Here is a 23002-nt window from a genome sequence, read left to right on the forward strand (position 1 = left end):
ATAAGTATGTGGGTATCATCTGAAATGAAACCTGTGGTAGTTTATCAGGGTAGAAGGAAACAGCTAAAAACTTCCTTGATTGCTGAATGTTCTAGATCCTCTTTGTAAAACGGATGTTACCAAATATTAATCAAATCCATCCCTTATGTGGCTGATGACAAATGATGAGAAATAGCTGGACCTACTCTGGACCTACTTTCCATCAAGTTTTATATATGCTTTCTTGAAAGGAAAATTAAAAAGCAAACCTCCTTAAATACATCCAGTCAATTACTGATAGATATCAAATATTACTCAATAAATAGACTTTATATAATGGAAAAAAGAATTAAATCTTTAGAACAGATTTAAATGTATTTAATTTACTAATTAAATTTCCAACATGAGAAAGACATGGACCTGTTGGAGTGAGACAAGAGGAGGGCCATGAAGATGCTCAGAGCGCTGGAGCACCTCTCCTATGAGGACAGGCTGAGAGAGTTGGGGTTGTTCAGCCTGGAGAAGAGAAGGCTCTGGGGAGACCTTATAGCAGCCTTCCAGTACCTGAAGGGGCCTACAGGAAAGCTGGAGAGGGACTGTTTACAAGGGCATGGAGTGATAGGACAAGGGGTAATGGCTTTAAGCTGAAGGAGGGTCGATTTAGATTAGATATCAGGAAGAAACTCTTCACTGTGAGGGTGGTGAGGCACTGGAACAGGTTGTCCAGAGAAGCTGTGGCTGCCCTCTCCCTGGAAGTGTTCAAGGCCAGGTTGGATGGGGCTTTGGGCAGCGTGGTCTACTGGAGGGTGTCCCTGCCCATGGCAGAGGGGTTGGAACTAGACTACCTTTAAGGTCCCTTCCAACCCAAACCATTCTACTGTTCCATTTAAATCTGCAATGGGATTTTATTTGTAGTGGTCAGTTTCCTGTCTCCTTATGGCATCGGACAGAGTAACTAGACTCTGCAGCATGTAGTACTATCTAAAGAGGATTACTTTTTAACATTTTGTAGGGAGAATTTGAAGAAAATTTGGTGACTGTTTTAAAGATGTGGAGAAAAAAACAAAATGCAAATGAAATATTTCATTTAGTCTTGTGATAAAACAATAGTCTTTTCCATTTTGAAATGACCATTTCCACATTAGAAGTAAACTTAAGTAAAAAATAAAGGAAGAAAAAGGAAAAAAAATTAAATTCTTCAAATAAAAAATTGTAATTAAATGTTAAATGTTGGATTAAGCTAAATATTTCAGGTAGGTTAAAATACGCTTCTCCTCCCTGTGTCTATTTAGATATATCCTTTTTAGAGCTGAAAGATGTTTTTTATTAATGTCAACCCTGCCAGTCAGGAACTGCTGTTGCTGTGGTTCTGAGAGTTTTTGTACAGAAGGAAAGACTATATTATAGTTCCATTCATTCTTTGAGACATCACAGGTGATGGTTTACAGGCAGTTACTTTTCTACTTCCAAGAGCCACAACCTCAGAAATATTCAGAACAGAAGACACCTTTTTGTTTTGTTTTGTTTGTTGTGGGGTGGGTTTGTTGGGTTTTTTAAATTTTTTTTAAAATCTTTTCAATTACTACAGCAGATCTATAGATGGATATGGGTTACCATTGCCATGGTTGTCATTAGTATTTCTAAACTTTGTTTTGTTTTGTTTCTTCTTCGGCTAGAACTGTTGCCTTCCTTTACATTTGGCTGATTACAAGCCCTGGACAAAGGCCATCTGGCTTAGCTGCAACCCAGATAAGGCTGGCAAGGAAGAATTTTTTGAGCAAATGTCAAAATCTGTAGCTGCTCCCTCAGTTGTGAGTGTCTCCCTGCCTTTAGATTTAGATTTTAGCCTTAGGTCAGTTCTCTGACAGCTCTTTGTGAGTGATAAACAACTAGAAAAATACTGAACTTATTTTACTTTATTTCTATACATTAAAATGATGTGGTGTTTCTATATCTATGTCTTTGTTAATACTTTTACAACCTGAGAAGATAGTAAGTGACTTCAGCAGAAGCTTAATGGGCCATCAAAGAGAACTTGGACACTGCAAAATATGTATGATATTTAGGTAAAACAAGAAATAAGTGAATAAATAGTTCAGTAAATAACACTCTTGAGGGAATTAACTCAAGGTCTTGGGAAGAAAGCTGTGCTTATATTCTTATATTTTGTTATATATTCTTATATTTTGTTTAATTTTTTTTGCTGCTTCTTGATTTTGTTGTTCATAAGCTTGATTTAAGTGTTATTCATGTAATACTTGATTGCAATAGTACTTTTTAGTTTTTGAATTTTTGAATTTTCTTGTTTTCTATGAAATTCTCATAAGTCCTAGAGAAACTTTTCACAGTAATGTTCACATGCTCAGAAGGTCAAATACGCATCCCACTGATACATTTTCAGGCTGTTTTTCCAAATTAATACTTAGCTTCCTTACCCAATAATGATCACGATGATCATGTAAAAACACGTTTTAGCAGCTACTTAGCAAGTCTTTACAGATGATCTATCTTTTAGCAATGCAGCCAAGCAGTTTAAAAAAACCAAAAACAAACAAACAAAAAACTTCAGGGAAAAAATAGGTTATATAGTAAAGGCAGAGAAACAATAACATCTTCAGTTGCCAGCATATGTTTATACTGGGTGGGCTATTGGCACAAGTAATCCCAAACTCTTTTATTAAGTGCATTTTTCCTGTAAATTCCCTGTGGCATGTTATATTTCAGTTGATTCTGTACCTAACCTGTTTCTAAGGCAACTAGGCTTGCCTTTTAACTTCTAAGAGGGAAAATCATAAGACATACATATGGATATGCTAGAGAGAGACATCTGTAAGGAATTTAAGTACTAACCACAGACATTTTATTCCTACCCTACTGTCTCATTCTCCTTGCTTATACATAGGTTCCATTCTTGTAGATCTGATGCAGATGAATATACTAGTCTATAAGTGAAGACTTTATCAAATGATTGGATAGGAAAGGTATGCAAGGGGTGGAAGGTGAAATGCAGCAGGCATTTTAAATACTGTATGCCAGGGAACTTAAAGCTCTCAGAATTTGGTGAAGATCACGAAGAAATCTAATCAAGACAGAGCAAGTGTTACCTACAGAAAATGTAATGGTGCTACATTGAAAAATCTGAAAGTTCAAAGGAAGGCATCAACAAGAGCCTGGTACTAAAATGGAAAAGTGTTTAGATGAAAAAATAGTGTATTGTCATTTTAACGCCTCTTGGAGGAACAGTCAATTTATTATGAATAAACATATGCTATGATTTTATTTAGAATTTTACTTTTTACTCTGCTAACTTTGCTTTATCTAATACATGAAAAGAAAATAAGACCTAGGGCATATATAGTAGGAATTTACACCAGGCAACTTCTCCAGCATTTTCTGTTATAAGAGAAAATTAGGGGGAAGGGCTTCATGTTCAGCCTATGCTAGTGTTTGGAGTTTAGTCATGTCATCTTCAAAAAAACTTTACTAGTTTCTGAGGTGCTGGGTGCTGGCAAATTAGAGGATGGTAAATTTATAGACTAGGTGAATTTGTCTTGATGAACCTTTCCTGCAGAAAGGAGTGCCATCAGGGATATATGTTATTAAATCTCTCTATTAAACAACTCTATGGATTTCATATACTGGATTTTCTATTGGAACTGAGAAAATCATGTTAATAATTATAGCAATGTTTAGAAAAATCATTGAATAATGACTCAACAAATACAGCAGGTTTTGCATATTCACAGGGAAAGCTGCTCCAATGTGGTAATTGTATTTCAGTGTAATGCCTCCTATCCTTTTTCTGTTCCAGAAGGTTACAGTCCCTGACTCTTCAGTATCTGTGAGAAACTGAACAATAGTTTAAGCAGAGAAGTTAAATTTTTATTCAAATATTTTTAACAGTATACAAGAAAAGGCAGTCTTTCTTTAAAGTTTATTTGTTCCCCTTGAAAAGTTTAGTTGAAATTCAGACTAGACACATCTTCTGATGGAAGAAGGCTCACAGAAAGGTTGGGGGTTTTTTAATTACATTTCATGGTTAATTTATCTTTAATGAATACAATTGAAGAAAAATTGGGGCCTTAGCCGTTCTTAAAATATGCCACTGTAATACACAACCGCTGAATATTGCCAAGTTTCTGAGCTGTCAAGTGGTCTTTGTACTCATGGCTCCATGGGAAAAAAAAAAAAATTGATTTCATGCCATGTGATGACATATAAATAGGAAGGCCTGTTTTCTTGGAGGATATAATTTTCTTTTAACTTGAGAACATATTTTATCATCGCAATATCACAAATAATTCTAAACATTATCTTGCACTCAAAGCCTGTTTCTTTGTTTTAGTCTTCTGTCTTTTTTGATGAATATGTTCTCCAGGGCTTACTGTGTGTATGCATCTCACTTATGCATGATAAAAATTGCTGTTAGATTTAATTTTGATTGTACAGCTGTTTTCAGTCCTTACTTCAGTTTCCTTAGATTGATTCATTGGTTTTCTTGATGTGATGCCTTGCCACAAGCCAGATATATACTAGCACTTTTTTTATATATGGGTTACAGAAATGATTAGGATACGATCTTATTCCACTCTTTTATATCGTCACATAGTCTACAGACATGTTAATTTAAATAAGGATTTCCAAATGGGTATTTTTGCTTATCACTCCATTCCTCCTACACCTCAACAACTCCTACTTCACATATTCAATGAAAGATATTGCCTGTTGATTTATAAATTATTACCTGTCAACCTCTGAGCATCTGGCCTTCTTAACCTACTTAGTACTCAGTTCAGACAATTCTTTCTCTCCAAATCCTTAATTATAATTAGAATTTGGATAGCAATGTAGATAAAAGAAAATTATGTCTTTAAATATTTAATATCATGTATATCCCATGAACTATTTTTGCTAAACTTTGCCATATTTGAAAAAATATTGCTGTTCGGAACCCCTGAATTTGTCAGCTTCAAAACTTAAGGATTATTTTAATCCCATTTCCCAAAATATGTTGATTTTTTTGTTGTTTTGTTTTTCTTGGGAGAATGTTCCCTTATGTTTGGACATCTTAATTTAGTTTAAAACATGTTTGGAGACCCCAAAGTTCAATACCGATGGACTGTTGAAGTCAATTGATCTCTTAATCTTTTTGTGTGTGTGTTTATATATATTTTTAAACAAAACTAGGCAACTCACTTGTCTCTTACTGAGAACCAGATACTGCTGTTTATTTTGTCCTGTGATCATTTGAATGAATCGTGGCTGCACAAAACAACACTCCAATAATATTGTCAGCAAAAGATTGTATACACAATTTCCAGAGATTCATACTTTTTAAAAAAAGCCCATAGAAAGAATAGTTTTATTGACAACTGCCACTCCATATTCAACCTGGTATTTCTAAGAAACACTAATTTTTAAGGTAAAAGTTATGGTTAAGATATTTTGCTCCCAAGTCACAGATGTTAAGTCATGTACATTTTCAAGCCAGAAAACCTGCTGTTCCTGCTGTAAGAATGGCACAAAGAGGAAAGACAGTTGGTTTTGGATTTATCTGACCAAATATTGACATCCATAATACAGATACCATCATCAGAATTAGTCATCTGGGTTCATTTATAGGCAGCAGAAAAAAACAGGCATTTCTATGGCGTGACTAATCTTGTTCTAAAATTGGTAAGATAAACCACACCCTTTCAGTGCTCTCCATCATCTGTGAAGGACACAGAGGTAGCTGGCTCAGGTATAGCCAAGCTGTCGTGTTACTGTCTGCAGATTTGGGAGAGATCAGCATTCCAGCTACCCATATGTACAGTGTGTAAGTGAAGCCAGATGTGAGTATATACTACTCTGCATAAATAATACAGGTTTCTATTTTGCTGCTAAGACTAAAACTTAATTAGATTTTGTTTTTATGTTTTATTACATTTTCTTGACCTGCCAGGCTTCTTGTCCAATAAAAAAAAACCCAAGAGTAACTCTTCATGAACTTCTTAGAATCCTTTCTTAAAATCTGAATTACAAGTACTATTGTCATAATTCTCATTCTGTGTTCCTGCTAGGTTATGAAGTTCAGGCTTGTTTTAGCTTGCTAATATAAACTTTGGAAATGTATAAAACCCCTTACATTAAAGCATCTAACAGCTTGGTGGAATATTGTTGCTCCAGAAATTTATGATCCGTGACAAAAATTTAGTAATGCAGGTAAAGCTGATTGTGATGAATGCAATTACAGTCAGGTTTGCAATTTTCCCCTAACATATTTGGGCTGTCTTTGGTCTTTATTTATTTAGTAAATGACACATGCTTATTCCCGAGAAAGTTGAAGAACTTCAACTTTGTAGCCTTGTGATGAAGTAAATTCCATTGGATGGAGGAGACTACATCTCTGATTCCTTCATAGGCCATCCTTGGAGCAGTTTGCTTAGAGGCATTGAAAATAAGCGCACAAGGGGCACAGTGAACAAAAACAAGACCTCAGAGCTTCCCATGGGAAATGGCTGTCTTGTTAGGTCACACAATCAGGCTGTCTCTTGTGCACTAAATATTTGAATCTTTTCAGCAGAGACTCATTTACCACAGAAGGGAAGGAGACTAGTCCCATTATAGCCCATTCGTAGCTTATCAGTTAGAAGAATCTGTTATTTCCTGGGAAGGTGCTCTAATCAGAAGGTGATTGTACAAAGACAGGTAGTTCCTACTATTTGCAACTGGTTTTGCCCTTCTTCAAGGCAAAACCCCTCATCTAGAAACCTGAATACCTTTGTCTTCAGTATTGGGTTTGAACAATCTGCAGTAACAGAGCAAAGCTCTACATAAAGACTGCAGGGAGAAATAGTCATTTTTTTTTGAGCAGCATTTATGTTCAGCAATAAGCTCACTGTATGAGATAGGAGTGCAATGAAAAGAAAGTTTCGTGCAATTGTATGCATACTCTCCTTTTGCAATGGCATGGATTAGCCTAGACAACTTCAAATTAGCATTTACATACTAGATTTCAATGGGTCTTTTCAACTTCTAAATTTTTGAATACATTTAAATAGTATATATACAAATATGCCACGAAATGCTTGAAAAGGCTGTAGTTTTCCAGTCCTTCTGATCATTGTGTCTCACGGAAAACAAACAAAAAACCCCACCAATACATCCCTTTCAAATCTCGAAGAAGTCGGGTGGTACAACTGAACTGTGACCTCAAAAATATGTGAAAATTCAGAGGCTTGCTCAATCACTGTGTCTGTTCTTCCTTTTTAATTCTAGTACTGTTTTTCCTTCTTGATAAGTATGTAAATAAAAAACCTACCTTCCCCATCCAAACCTTCCACTGTACTGCCTTGTATAGGCATTGCAATCAGAGAAAAAGATACAAAAGGTAATTTATCATTATCAACTATCATTATCAAATTTTGCCCAGGGTTATCTAGGATTATCCTGTTCTGCAGGGAGAAAAAAACTGAATTTATCAGTATGGGGTTTATTCCGTGATTTTTCAGAATGCTCAGGATAAATAGAAAGAAGAGGGTGTCCTTTCACTTCTTGAGAAGTCTGAAAACCTGGAGAGCCCATGTTTGGGTGCTTATGAAGGTAGCCAGTCCTACCGCTGGGCTGTCTTACTTCCTGCAGACAGGCTCCTCCTTCCATGCCTGAAGAAAATTATGTTCATTCCCTTAAAAAGAAGGTCAGAGGAAAAGAAGGTCTCGTAGATCATTTTATGAGGCAACAGAATAAGTCCTGCCTCGGCACTGGAGCAAGAATTAGTATAATAATATGTAACAGTTCCTCTGGTGATGTTCTTGTGGAGTCAAAATCCATAAATTTAATGAAACTCAGACCATGATTTTATAATACAAATTACAAGAATTATGAAAAACAAAACCGTAGTGACTTGATTTCAATTCCAAAGGTAAACACAAAAATAAAAAAGCTTATTTTAGGAGCAGCTCCAGAACACACTAGGTGGTGCTGTAATCCCAACAGCAATTGCTGAATATACTTTACTTGTGCTTTCCTACTGTTAAGGTACTGTTAACTTGCTGCAGTTAGCTTTTTATAGATTTCCTAATACTTTTGAAATTTTAAATATTTCCTGTGTATTTTAAGATTCTGTCGCTGATCTTTTATTTGGTAGGAACAACGTTGCATGCTTTTATTTTTCGTGTTTTAATTTTTTGGTCTAGTGAAAGAAGTCCAATAGATATTGATTCTCATTGTGCTCAGGACCCAGGTTTTGGACATGGGATTTCCTTCATTTGTGTGTTTTTGGGAAAATTCTGGATGTCATGCCGAAAAACTTCGAACCGTCAACATTATGATTTGTGCTTGCATCTGTACCGCCATTTTACCAACATCAGTGACAGTGAATCACACTGCACATAGTCTGGAACAGACATATCAGAAGTGCAGGAGAACATATCAGCTTTAGCTTCCCACTACCATCCATGCTACAGTCATGTAGCCTTGTAGCCCCACACATAAGGCATTGCCATGGCTAGAAAAATGCCATGCGTCTTTGTGTTAAGCTGACAGCTTGAGCCACAGGTTTATCACGCTTTGTCTGGACCTTGTCTCGGTCTTCCTGGAAGTTTGTTTTAGCTTGTTTAGCTGTTACGGCAATTACATAATGACAAGATGACTGGGAACGATTTGTTCTGACTTTTACTTGTGCAATTTTGTGGTATGGTGCTTACTGTTACGTATATATTTTAATAATGGGTAATAATATCATAAAGTTATGAGTGATCCTGAGATAAAATGTAGAGGGGACAGGGGATGACAATGGAAGCCTTTTAAATTATACTAGAGACCCCGGTGCTATAAACCACTCCATGTGGTTGGTCACTGGTCACCACAAAAATGCAGCCTTGAGACTGGTCAAAACTAGTATTAGGGATTGCAAAGAGAACAGAGAAGTAGTATTCAATGTGTTAAAACACGCTATACAGCAAATTTGGTTGCAGTGTGCAAATGTAAACTAGTGATATAAGCAACGTGTAGAGCGTGTCAGAAAGCACATCAAAATAGTGCTAAACAGACCTTGGAGGGGAGGAAGAAAACCTCAACATCACACGCCTCCTAGAGAAGAGAAGAAAGCAGTCATCAGCTTCCATTGTAAGTCTTTGTCCTCTCCCAAAAGAAGGGTGAGATAACACAGAAAAATAAGGTGTAGATACTAGGAAATGTGTAGACTCAATTTTAACTAGTATTTTGGAAGGGTTTTTTTTCTATAGTAATATTGTTTCTTTGATTTTTCTCTCCTTTTTTCCCTGTACTAAGCAGATCTGGGCTAATAATAATTCCTTGATTAGACTGTTATGATTTGAGATTTACAGAAATTTGTTTTAATTTTTAACCTGTAAGGTGTTTCTTTAGTCCGTGTAAACTGCACAAGTTGTAGCACAACAAACTGATGGGCATCTTGGATTGTAATCTGGATGCAACATCCCCAGCATTTTGGCAGCACTGCGTTTTACTTGCCCCTCTTGGGGTTCATTGCATGAGCAGGGGAAAGAGGACAAAGCAAATAGTTGGAAGTGGCAGAATGAGAGAATGAGTCTTCATACATGCTATGTATGTTTTCAGATGATGTAATATTTAATAACTCTTCCACAGCACTTTTTCACTCTTCTGTAATCTAGGTGTGTGTATTTAAGCAAACAGTAGTAGGGTACCATTGCCATACCTAATGTGGCAACTTCTTTATTCATTGTTAGTAAGAAGAGTGAAAATTGAGTACAACTTTCAAAGAAAAAGTCATTGCAGGGCTGAATGAAATTATCTTGGAAATATTACCCATACTCCTCTTTATATATATATATGGCTTAAAAAATAGTATGCATTCACAGTGGTCCTATTAACATATCAGTAACAGCTGGAAATACTCTCTAGTCATGATGTAAATTGGGAATGGTGTGGGGAGATGTGAGAGCACTTCAGTTCAACATTTAGATTAACGTTTTTAGACAGTTTGAACCCATACCCTAGAAGCAAATCAAAAGAACATAGTTTTATTAGTTCAACACAAGTCATGTATTACTTTACTATATCAGATTTTGTTTAGGGTATTTAAGCAGAGTTCTTCTCTTGTCAAGTGTCCTGTATTAAGCTATAGTTACATGTTGACATCCATTGAGAAGAAAGGTTTCATCAGATACTTACTATCACATCAGAAGGACTTTGGTTTGGGTAGGCAAATATTGCAGAAATTAACTCAGCTTAATTAAATCTAAAATATTGAGGAATTAATAGAATGCTTTAAGTACTTAGCATGCTGTCAGCACTGATTATTTTTGAATTCTCTAAGTTGGTTTTAGTACAAAAACTGCCAAACTCCATATCGGGAAAATCTTTGCTCCTGCTTTTGCTCTTCAGTTCTCTATATGAAAACTTTTTTTATCCAGTGTTTTATCTGTTACCCTTATTTATTAGGGTACATTTTGATTTGCCTTTCTAATGGTACTTTCACCTTATAATTTCTTTAATTTCTGAAAATTTTTAACTTTTTATTTTTTAACTGCAGAACTATACACAGTTAACTCAAAATAGGTGTCTGCATTCAAAACTGAACCAAAACGGAGACATGAATTCCATTTTATTCATTTTTTTTCCATTCTAATTGGAGAGTAATCGTGCACCATCATGTTTTCTATTACTTCAAACTCCATATTAAAAAAAAAAAAAAAAAAATCCAGTCAAGGTCTCTCTCTTTTTCTGATAAATTTTGAATCAGTTGGCCTACTTCAACTGATTTTGAAAGAGTAATAGAAGTCTCAAGGCTATTAAGTTCATCCAGGTTCATCAAAATGAATCTGAATCTCATGTATGGGTGATGCTTACTGAGCAAAACGCTATGGTATGAGGTTCACCAGAGAAATCCTGTGAGCTTTTTGAGTTGATCCATCTGTGGGGAAAAGCCTCAACTCCCTATACACCAGAGCATCTAACCAGGGGACCCCTAACCATAAGAATTGAAGTGTCCTGAGTTCCACTATTTTTGTGAGAATTCCAGCAATATGCAAAGGCTTATTTTTTTCCATTCCATAGTGTGTGTGTGGGGTTACACAAATAAAATTCTGTATTAATTGATAAATAGAAAGCAAACATTTTTCCTGGCATGATCTGTCCTACCTGTTTACTTCTGTTTCAAACTAAAATCTTTACATCAGCACCTCTGAAACAAGATGCTTACTTTTAGCGTACTGCAAGACCCTAACGTCTGTCTTTTGAATAGGTCTAAAATCTGCTTCCTTAAGCTATTGTGGTGCTTCATGAGAGTTGAGGTCACATATCTCACACTTTCATTATATCCGTTTGCCAGGTTCTCCTCTAGACAATGTATTCTGTGGCTCACCATGATCACAATGAAGATGCTTCATTATAGTGGCTCAGGCAAAGGGACAATTACAGTGGCACCAAGAGCTGTAGTCTGTTAGGTGAACTTCTTGAGCACTGTTAGTTAAGAGACTGTATAAAATGCTTGTGCATTACTTTTTTTTCTCTCTCTCTCTTTTTGTAAAGTAGAATTTATGTAAGATTCCAGCCACTCTGTGGCTTCTGAAAGAATTCCTTTACAGTTCTGAATAGTATCCAGTAACTATAAAAGTTTCTTTTTTTCTTTTATCATATCTTGAGGCTAATTTCAGTAGATGAGGAAAATTAGATAACTTGTAATAATCTGAATGAGCTGGATTGTTACATCATGTAATATAGCATGCCAGGGTAAGGAAATGCCATTTCCCCATAGGAAATTAAAACAATGAACACCTATTTTGAGATGAGAAAGATGCTATCAGTTTATGTAGACAAAAGATCATCACATCTCATAATTTTATGATTACACAATAAATATAATTAAAGATGGAAAAGGATCTAGTAGATAATACTTTCTACTGGTATACTGCTAGCAGTTTAATGAAGCAATGTTCAAAAAATCTCTATAAGCAATTTGGAAAAGTTCATATTGCATCCTTCCTTGTTCCATAACTGTTCTCTGCAAAATGTGATTTTTGCCAAAACTTTTTTAGCTTTAGTTTCCTATCCTCTGTGTCCTTTTCTGTCAGTTGATACAAGGTGAAAGTTCTTTCTGTCTGCTTAAGAAATAAAACACATCCATACTTATGTTCTTTTGATATCCAAAGATAGAGCATGAGTTAGGCCGCTACAGAGTTTTTCCTCTTTTTTTTTTTTTTTTTCTCTCCAAAACAAAGGCTGAATACAGATTGTCATAAGCAGATATCGCTTCAGTTCAAAGGCTAAATCTATAGGGTCCCGCAGACTTCATCCCCTCCAGTGTATCTGTCTTTGATATCTCTCATTATACTAAGGTTGTGCTGGGGGGGCGGGGGGAAGAGACAGTTAGTTAATACAGCGAGGTTTGGGAAGATGTAACTTTTATAGGAGTTTGACCAAAATTATGGAATTCTTCCTGCCAAAGATGATGATGTTCGGCAATTGCCAGCCTTCAGTAAAAGCTACCAAATGTAATCTTGATTAGTTTCTCGGCATAAATGGAGGAAAACCTGCCAAGGGTGCAAGCTAGCAAAACCAGAGAAACTAGGTGCAGCCTGTTTTCCACCTCTCCTGCCTGCTCCCTCCCCTCCCTGCAGGATTCATAAGATAAAAACAAAGATGACTTTTGTGACTCTAAGAATTTAGCATGTTTTGATAATGCTCAGGTAAGTAGAAGTTTATATTGGTTATGTTCTTCTAATGCTGGCTTTTAAAGCAAATAAAAATAATGGTAAGATAAAAAAAATGAATTATAGGTTTAACTCTGAGAACAAATCTGTAGTTTTATAGAAATGTGTTGAATTTAGGTTTGGGAAACTATGTTCAAAATCCATGCCATAACAAAATTCCTAACATTTTTTGCATGCTAATAGCAGATAGCAAGGTTCCCTAAATACACTAGCCAGCCTTATCCTCTAGCTTGCAGGTATTTGAAAGTTTTAGCTTCCTCCTTTTAGGTCCATACTTTACTGAAGTTACTGAGAAACTTGCATTAGTAATGCAAGATTGTGTTAAGTTTTAGCTTTTCTATTTAAATCTCTTCAATTTTCATTAGCAGTTCTCAGATTTTGGAAAACTATAGAACCATCTTGAATTCTTTAAAAAAGGGGAGAATTGGGGCGCGTATTTAAACTCAGCATTGGGCTAGGCTATGTACACTGTCAAAAATAGTCATCATCACTGCAAAATAACAATGGATAGTCAAGCTTCATGATATTTATTGATTTTACATCTGTAAAAACTAAAAATGAACATCCAAAAGCCCTTAGTGTAGAAGTCCTACAATGTCATCTTTGGTTTATGTCAGTGAAACTGAGAACAAGCTCTAAGGAATTTACTTCTACAGAAAACACAATGTACAGGAAACATGCGAATGTACTCATTCTATTTAAAAAAAAAAAAAATCAGTTTTACATTGCCTTTCAGCCTAAAAGAGCTCTGGAGTATTAAAAGTTTCACAGAGCAATTTGTAAGAGCAGCTCATATCTGAATTGTGGTCAAATTGCCAAATCTTTATTTTTGTGGCAGGTTGAATGTTTTACAGTAATTTAGTTTGTTTTTAAGGTGCAGACAGACGGGATTAAAAGACTAAGTTGTTAAACTGAATTATATCCCTGTGGGAGTAATGGTGATACGTTCACTTTATAAAGAAAAATAAGAAGGCTTATCAAAAATAAGGGGAGAAATTATTTGGATAAAACATGTAATATTGCTTTGAGTAAATACAAGTCTTAAGTCTTTCACTCTCTGAAGGTCAGGGAAATCATTCACATGATCAATTTAATTCCTTCTCAAAGTGTGTTAATGGGGATAAGTGTAAAGTAGAAAGAAGCAAACAAGGAAGGCATAAATACTTGCATTTATGTCTGTCGCCTGACCTGAAACTTGTAAACTCAAGGTGAATTAAAATTTTTCTGCTTATTTGTGAAGATTAAGGATGAACTTTGCATGAATTGGCCTGTCATATTTTAGGAGGAGATCTGTTGATTTTTGTCTCCGATTTATTCTGTCTTGTCAAGGTCTCAGATGGCATCACCAAATCAGAACAGGCTGTGGCTCATTTTTTGAAGAGTTTTCTGGTTTGTGCACTCAAACTGCAATGATAATAGCTGCGACTATTTGCTGGTTTAAAATGTAACCCTGTTAAATATCAACCGAAGGCTTCTGCAGAAGGCTGCCGCCTTCAGCTGGTGCGTGACTTGGCTGTTTACAGAAAACTGGCTGGATGTTTCTGGCTGTTTACAAAGTGGCTCCGAAGGTTTACTTAGCAGTGGTCTGCTTTCAACAAAGTTGTGCGTGCTATTTCCGACTGGTTTTTTTGGGTTCTTTTTTTTTTTTTTTTTGGACTTCCATGAAAAGGGGGAACAGTTGAGTTTATTTAGGCCTATGTTTCACTTGTGAGCTGGCTTTAGGGCTTAGTTCAGGAGAAAATGTGTGTCCTTCAGTAGGAACTGTTTCTAGAGGAATTCTTTTCTGGGCAGATATAAAGGTTTTAGTTTTGTTGGTACTTACCTCAATTTTGAATCTCAAAGAAGACTGTAATGGGAGCATTTTAGATTTGCTTTTTAATATTTTACTACTTGCTTTTAGTGGGATTTTGTCTTGTTAGAAGGTCCTTAGTGAATAGGAAGATGACAGCACCTTACATTTCTTGACTACTTTCACCCTGTCATCCATAAGAATCAACCAGAGTAGTTTATGTCTTTTTCTTAGATTTCTTAAATTGTTTTGACATATAATCATACATGTCTAATGATACATTCTGATTCTTAAAAACAGTTCTTCACTTGACTGTACTTTTTTTTTTTTCTTTCTTTCTCTTGAGTTTGTTTATCAGTTCACAACTCTTGCTTGATGCCAAAGCTGATTTCTCCTGTTATATTTTCTTGTGCATTCCTGCAGGGAAATCGTCACCCCCAATGATAAATTTATGATAGTACAGTCCTTTCCATTCACAGATTTGATCATAAACAAAAGGTCTGTACCTTCTCCTGCAGGATCAAATAGAAGAAACCTGGATTGTGAGGAAAAGAACTCCTTTTCCAAAACAAATATTTTGAATAACTGCATTTGTGTTAGGAAAAACATAACTCTTATGTACTCCATACTAGGATTTTTTTTTTTTTCCTTTTTCTCACTGAATTGGAAGTTATTCTTTATATTAATTAAGGAAATAATAAAGTGAAAATCAAAGTACACCTGCATTACTTGTAGGCTATTCCATCTCTAATTTGATTTCCTGCTGAGGAAACTAGGCTCTTTGAGGTGAAGACAATAGGCTGGAATTCATAAGAATTTTATATGAAAAAAACCTAGCAGTCATATCAGGTCAAAACTGTAAAATAAATGTATGCAACTTATTTTCTTGTGAGCAGAGTCGTTTAGATGATTCTGGCCCTTTAATGTTTTGGTTTAAAACTTTAAAATTACTCCTGTATGTGTGAAGAATTTTGGAACATCTCTATTCTTGGATAGCTATTTTAAGATACCTTCAAATGTGTGAAAAATGTGATGAATCCATAATGTCATTTAAAAATCTTGGTCTTTGTTATCCTTATATCGTGGATCTGAGAAATAAAAAATTGTTTTTACAAGATACAAAATTATTATCAAGATAGGAAATCATTCTCATAGAATATCATGAGCTGGAAGGGACTCATAAGGATCCTACTCATTCTTTCATTGTGTTTGCTGTTTCAGATTGTGTTTCTGTGGTGATTCTTCAAACTTCCATAGCCTCTTCTTCTTACAGCGTACGTAATAGAAATTGAATCTTAAAATATAAAGAAGGAATAAATTCACGATTAATAGCAGACATATGCAATTTTACTATTTTCAGAATCAGTGTAGGTTGTCTTAGATTAACCAGTTGTAATTAGAATCATAAGTATTATTTTATAAAAAATATGCAGAGTAGCACATAATAACAATAAATTAGCACCTGGATTTCCTAGCATTATGAGATGAAATAGTTCACTGCAGCAATGGGGACGTATTGAATGGTATTCTTCAATCATCCATCTCAAATCTAGTACCACTTGATATTAATTATTGGTTTGATAATGGAATAAAAAGAATATACAGGATATTTGCAGATAACAATGACCTAGAAGGAAGCCATAAAGTAGACAGGGTGAGAGATAAGAATGGTTTCTAAAAATGAAAGAAAACATTTCAGAAATACGTGATAGAAGGAAAAGTTGTACACCTAAATGAGAAAAATCGTGAGGCTGGTGGAGTAAAGTAGATGGAATGCAAAACATCATATTGGCATACTGGGAAATATGAAGAGAAGGGTAACATATAAAACATGTCAGATAGTCTTTTTGTTTTAAACTAAGTTAAAAAAATGTAAATGTGCTTTTAGAAGAGACAGTTCCATAAAGAAAAATGGAAGGACTTCAGGTTGTTTAGAATAAAAAAAGAGAAGACTGGGTTGAATGGTGTTCAAATAAATATGGGGAAACACTACTTGAAAATAATATTTTTTCTTATATTCATATTTGATAATACAGAAATCAGTTGGCTTCAAATTGCAATAAAAAAAAATAAGGCAAGAAAATTATCAATGGTAAGGGCAGATGAATGAATTGCTTAGAGGGTTATGGAATGTTTATCATTGTTTATTTAAACATTTCTTTATATTTTTAATTTTTTCTCTCTGAGAATTATATGAATGTGGGTGACCCATAGCATATGGGAATGTATTAGAGACTATCTTGAGGGCACATATAGAATCTTTCTACTACTCTTTCCTTCTTCCTGGTTATGTTTTCAGTTTATGTAATATATATAGTCTATAATCTTACATATGATGTTTTGTAAGTGCAGATTGCCAGTTTAGAGTGGGATAGAATTGGAGATATTTTGCTCCTTCTATGTCGAAAAAAGCCTCAAGATATTAAAAAAAAAAAGAACAAGATAAATTATCACATGGAAATGAAGAAGAATATTATGATGTCAGCAGTTCATGGAGTCTTTTTATGAAGTTTTGATTGTAAACATAAAATAAGAAATTAAAAAGTTGTATTGAAGTGCAAAGTGATGTCAGGGAGAATGAGACTTCAAGCTAACCATAAAATCAGTGCCTGGTAGTAGCAACAAAACTTAAAGACATTTATAGATGCTTTCAAAGGCATCCCTGGCATGATTACATTGCAGATACACAAAATAAAGCAAGTTCTAAGCATTTGAGGTTGATATTAGATGTCATACAAATAAGAGTGAGAAACCAAGCACTTACACGTGTGGGGTTTTTTTTTGGTTTTTTTTTTTTTTTAAAATTCCCTTAGCTGGCCATGGCTTTGTATATAAGAAAATACGTAGTTTGTTTAAAAAAGAATAAGGCATATTGTGACAAAGCAAAAAGAGGTATCCTTTTGTTAAGGATCAACCTTCATGTCTAGAATATGATGGTGTACACCACTTCAGATGTACAAGCAGTTCCATGCAAAATAGCACTGTGGGTAATTTACGCAGAGGAATTCTATAATCAGATATTAAACTAGTATTTTCTAGGACTAAACAATAGAAGAACTGGTTATTTAAAGAAGCATCATGCATCTTACTCTTAGTTTCCCAGCTGAAAATAGCTAAATTCAAGTTAATTCTGAGTCATATAAAACAGTCATTATAAACTAGCAGGTACGTTTTCCTCTGAGGAGAAAGAGGACACTAGAGGGAAAGAGGAGAAAAACTCTGTAAGACCTGAAAAATGAAATAATATAGGAGCTTTGGCTGACTTCTCAAATTCTCCTGACTGCTGTGCATTGCATGTGTTTCATGCATTTCTTTGGTTTATAATAGTTACGATAATTTCAGTCCAAGTCACAGAAAAATGTGGATGTGTTGCTTGAGGAATTTTGATTGTATGAACAATTGGTGGTTTATTTAACTCCTCACTAAATCTCATTTATTGATATAAAGAGAAAGCATCCTTGATTCATTAAAACCAAGCTTCTTGCAGTCATCAGGACCCCAAACAACCTACATACAGTTAGCGATTTGTTTAAGTGACTCTTTGATTCTTTTGAATAACTTGATGTCCTTTATAAAATTTGTAGTGCAAACATGATCCTCCAGTACATGTATTGGAGCTGAAATATATTTTCTTAATTAGAAAGTATGGGGAAATAATCCTAATTTACAAAGATGCTAGTCTAGCTCAATATAAATACTGAAGGAATGACGAATTATTTGTTGTGACAAATAGACGTGCATGGAGCCGTACTATGGAGCTGGGAAAAATGACCTGAACCTACTAAAATGCTGTATTAGGTTGCTGACCCTTGGAAAACAAGTCATTTGTTCTTCAACACTGGCTTATGCTTCATAGCCGTGTAACACTCTGTAAAAATGGTTTCGAAGTCATACAAGTGCTGAAATTCTAGTTTTGAAAGTTATGTATTTGAACACTTTGGAACCCAAAAGTCATTGAAAATGGACGGCAATTCTCAAATTTGGGGACATTTAAAAATTATGCTGTCAGCCTAGTCCCTGAAGAACAATGGAGGGTTGACATAGCTTTTGAAAGACAATAGAAGGAAATGCCTTTAAGGGAGCTGTTAGAGAAAAGCCTTTTAAAATAGCCACTAATTTTTATTTTTTTTTACTCTGCCTTCGATTCTGCCACAAGATGACAGTATCTCAGGACGTGACTATTATGGTGTTGTTGAGGGGTTTTGTACGTGAATGTTCAGTAAGGCTACGGTGTAACATTAGATAAAAGGTGTGAACTAAGAATAACGGTATTTTGCAAGGAAGCATACAGAATTACTTCTTCATGAAGTCATAGAGGTGAAGAGGGCAATTCTAGCCCATTTTCCTATGAGTCGCACTGAGAATGAAAAAATATTTGCCTGAAGGCTTCATTTCAATGCAAGTCAGTTATGGGGTGAGAAATGTGCCTGGACAGAGCAACGTGTAGTGAGTATCTGCGCCTGTTATGCTGTTGGCATGAGGCTATCTCACCTGCAGATAATTTCTCCACACTGCTCTTCAGTGACACTATCTTGATGCCATCACAGTGTTTCAGTATGTAACTGAAAACATAATTTAATTTGTAGGTGAAATGATAATTTACGTAAGCTTTGAAAAGTATCTTTGATTAAATAAAAATACAAAATGAGTCAGCTTTTATCAGAATTGAACATCATTTCTCATCAGTCTGTATGTAATCAGTATTGCCACATATAACCTTTTGACCGTGTTTTTTGTAACTCCTTCCTCACCCCCTACTGGGAAATAAAGAATCCCACAAACAAAAAACTGCAAAAGAACCTCTCCCCAACAACAACAAAAAATTTCTACAATACATGAGAATATGCTCCACTGCTCACCAGGTGGAGCTTTTTACCCCTAAATTCCTCACTGGGTTATACATGATTTTTCCCTTTCTGACGCAGACGGAAATGCATGGAAGCTGTGTTTGATATGGCTTCTGCGAAAAGAAGGAGTGAGGAAGGGAAGCTTTAAATAATAATCTCACTTACTGTCTTTAACAAAAAGGGCTGACGAAGGTCTCAGTTTTTACTCAGTAGAATATGTACATGCAAAGATTTGGGAGATTTTTCTTGCTTAATTTCTCTCTTCTGACTAGCTTTTTGAGATAATCTCTTTGCTCCTCAGAGAGCAAGTTGCTACAAGCCAAGGAAGGGAACTTAATGTATTTATTACAGTTTAGGAGCCATATAAAGGTTTCCTTACTGCAAATAAACATGGGACATGGAATTGTGTCCTTTTTAGCCAATTCTGCAAGGATAATAATTGCATTCCTGGATATTAAGAGGCTGGAAGAAGGTGACTCAGTAGTGGAAACTGTTTTCAGAGTGTCTGCAAACTTTATAAGGTGCATTTGATGTAGAGATTGGTCATAAGAAGGATTGTAATTTCTGTGAAACCATTCTGTTGGATGAGTTCACATGTGAATATTGGTATTTTGAATAGCTCTGTGGGGTGAAAATGAGAGGGGAAGTAAGATCTCTGACAGCATATGCAACATCTTTAGATTCTGGCCTGTGAAACTCTCTTCTTGACTTGCTTCTAGATAATAATTCAAAAGAATCCTTTACCTGAAAGAAATGAATGTCAAACACTGTACAGCTTTGCTTATGATAGTAGTTCAGATGCTTTAATTTCACTAACCACATTTTAGACCACATTCTCTACTCGCTGCTTTATCTGAAAGGATGGTGGTTCTTCCGGAAGGATGAATGTCATCTCAGTTCCTCCTTTGAAATGCATATTGCAAGTTGTCTTGGCTAAATGTACTGCTCCTTTTCTTGCAATGACAGCATCCTTTGAGGTAATTCTTCCTCCCTGCTCTCCTCGTTTTATTCACTTTCAAAACCAAAAGGTCTACTGCTGGGATTCTTATATTCTTCTTGGGACTTTTCCAATATCTATCACATAGTACATATGAGGTGTACAGAAAAGCCAAGACGGTGCATATTTTGGAGAAAAAGTAGCATAAAACATAGTTCCTGTTTCCCTTTTAAAATAAATTTCACTTTAAATATAAACTATATTTTAAGGGTAAGAGATTGTCTCGGAAGAGATTTGTCTAAATAACTACAAAATCAAATCACTAAGGTAAGTGTCTTCAGAAGATGTTTAATTAAACAAATGCTTATTAGCTTGTCCTTGCAGTTTAGCAGCTGTCAGAATATGTAATTTTAAAGGTCAGCTATCCTCTAAATATTGAGGGAGGGGAAAAGAGGGACAAAGATCAGCGCCTGGGTAGTTTGTCTTGCTTTGAATGGGAAGAAAAACCCAAACAAACCATTGAGTGTTAACAATCACTTTGCTTTCATCATGTTTTAAAAGGCTTGTGCAAAGCCTTTCTCCCTTATGAAGCCAAGCAGGATTTGTCCCTTTATGATGATTGTCTTAGAGCAGTTAAAATGCAGGAAAATGAGTTTAGCAGCTGTCAAAATTAGTGCAACTCCAGGGACTAATAAAAAGAAAAACTGTAATGTTGACACATTAGATAACATCCTTGGGATGTGGGACAACACCTAATGTGCGTTTTCTCTGACCTACTATATGCGTGTGTGGCAGCCCTTGAGTATAGTAATTAACTTGAAGAGGGACATTCTGCTTAGGTTTCAAATTGTATATACTACTTAAAGGAGAATAAACATTTTACTGTAAGTCTGGGGGATGTGAATATGTCTAGTAATGCTCATATTTACAAAATATTTACTGGGTCTATGAGTGACAAAAGCCAATTCATATATACATATATTTTCAATGTACAGCAAGAAATGATATGAATTACTAAGTATGTGTTCTTTCAAAATATTTCCGGATGCTAAAACAAGCAAACAAAAATATCTGTAGAAAATATAAGTATGAAAAAAGCAAAATGATGTTTTAAGATAATTTTGTTTCCAAAATACTGGGTTAATTACCTTGAGCTAAATAGATCAAGGACTTGAATGCAGAAAAGGCTGGCAAGTCAGAATGCAAAAGAAAAAAAACCCCACGTCACCCTTGTAGGGAAGGTCTCCAGGTTTATCTGCATGAATAGCGACCTGAGAAAGAATATCTTCCCTCCCGCTGTAAAGACAGCATGAGAGAGAGCCATATCTTGTAGGTCAGAGAAGGTAGGAAGAGGTTAGAATTGCCAGAAGTCAAGCTGAAGCGGACTTTGCAAGGAAATTAAAACAAACAAAAAGATTCCTTAGATATATAAATAAGATGAGAACAACATCTGTTTGCATAAGGTAACCTGTATTGGCCCCAAACAAAAGTAGTATTTTGATTCAATTTTAAATAGTGGTGAAAAAATCTGCAAAAGCCAGATGGCTAATGGTTATGAACATGTGGCAATGAAAATCACCTCCTTCATGATGGTAAAAAGGTCAGAATGTAACATAGTCCAAATGGATTATTGGTGGGAACTGGATAGGTGCTTTCAAGACTTTTGACAATTCAGGTCTGGTAGCAAATATTAAGAAAATGGGATGAGGACTAAAGGAGAGGAAAAAAAAAGTAGAAAACTAGAACAAGGTCCAATTTAAATTCAAGGGTACATCTTCCTAAACTAACGTAACCTTTGATAAGACAACTTCTAATTATGGTAACATGATTAGGTATTTTCTAATCTCTCTAACGCTATTCAAGGATAAGGCACATGCCTTCTGTGCAGACTGCGGTCATTGTGGTTTGTGTTTTGCATTAAACACTCCAAACTTGCTGTGGAGTAGTGGAGCGTTTTATGGCTTGTTTTGTGCTGGGGAAGCAAGAATTGTTGTTCTATGGACTCCCAAACTTCTTTTTGCTAAGTGACTCTGATTCTGGGGATGAAACCTCATGCCTGGAGGGAGTTCCCCTCCAGGGAACTTCCTTTCCTTTATATAGGGTGCTACATAAACGCCTTGGGTTGTCTCTTATCAAAAGATACATGCTATGTAAAGATATATAAACAGCTGGCTTTGCCTTTCCTACTGTAACCTGAAATGCCTCCTGAAAGTGATTCTTGGACTAGTAATAGGAGGCAAACTAGTAAACAGCTTTCTGCTTGTCTGCTGAACCAATCTGCCTTGCAGTGTTCTCATTTGAAAGTATATCTCTGGTCCTCAAAGTGTAGGAGAAGCACCTCTACTGCTTTTAAAGTAAGAACTAATCAATGAGGGCTGAAGAGAGATTAAAAGCTGTGTTATGACTGCATTATAAACACTGGTTATTGATGGAAGTTACTGCAGTGAATACAGTGAAGAAGATTGTTCTCCAGGGACTCGGAGAAAATCTGTTTCCAAAGGCAGAATTTACCTCCTATTTCAAGTGGCATTGTGGAAAAAAGCCAACAGCTCTGAACCACTATTTCTTTTTCACAAGCAGCTGAAGACAAATTTTATTAGAATTTTTTTCCAAAGAGAGCTTAGCTACTCTTGACCAGCTGTATTCAGAGAAAAGAGAGGACAGACGACTGGTCAACAAAAGCTTTCACAACATTTTAACTAAGGGCTGGGATGCCTCCCATTTCTTCTTGGTTTTGGGTTTTGTTTCTTTTTTT

General features: G+C 35.5%; 1 long non-coding RNA gene across 1 annotated transcript in view; it reads left to right on the forward strand.

Annotated features, from left to right (window-relative positions):
* The first annotated feature begins 5705 nt into the window (after window positions 1-5705).
* The window catches only part of LOC142601746 (uncharacterized), a 56786-nt gene continuing 39489 nt past the window's right edge, over window positions 5706-23002 (forward strand). The window contains exon 1 of the long non-coding RNA XR_012835335.1: window positions 5706-5813. This is a non-coding gene — a long non-coding RNA (uncharacterized LOC142601746). The remainder of the gene's footprint in view (window positions 5814-23002) is intronic.

The sequence above is a fragment of the Balearica regulorum genome, chromosome 4 (genome assembly GCF_011004875.1).
Source record: "Balearica regulorum gibbericeps isolate bBalReg1 chromosome 4, bBalReg1.pri, whole genome shotgun sequence".
NCBI classification, from domain to species: Eukaryota; Metazoa; Chordata; class Aves; order Gruiformes; family Gruidae; genus Balearica; species Balearica regulorum.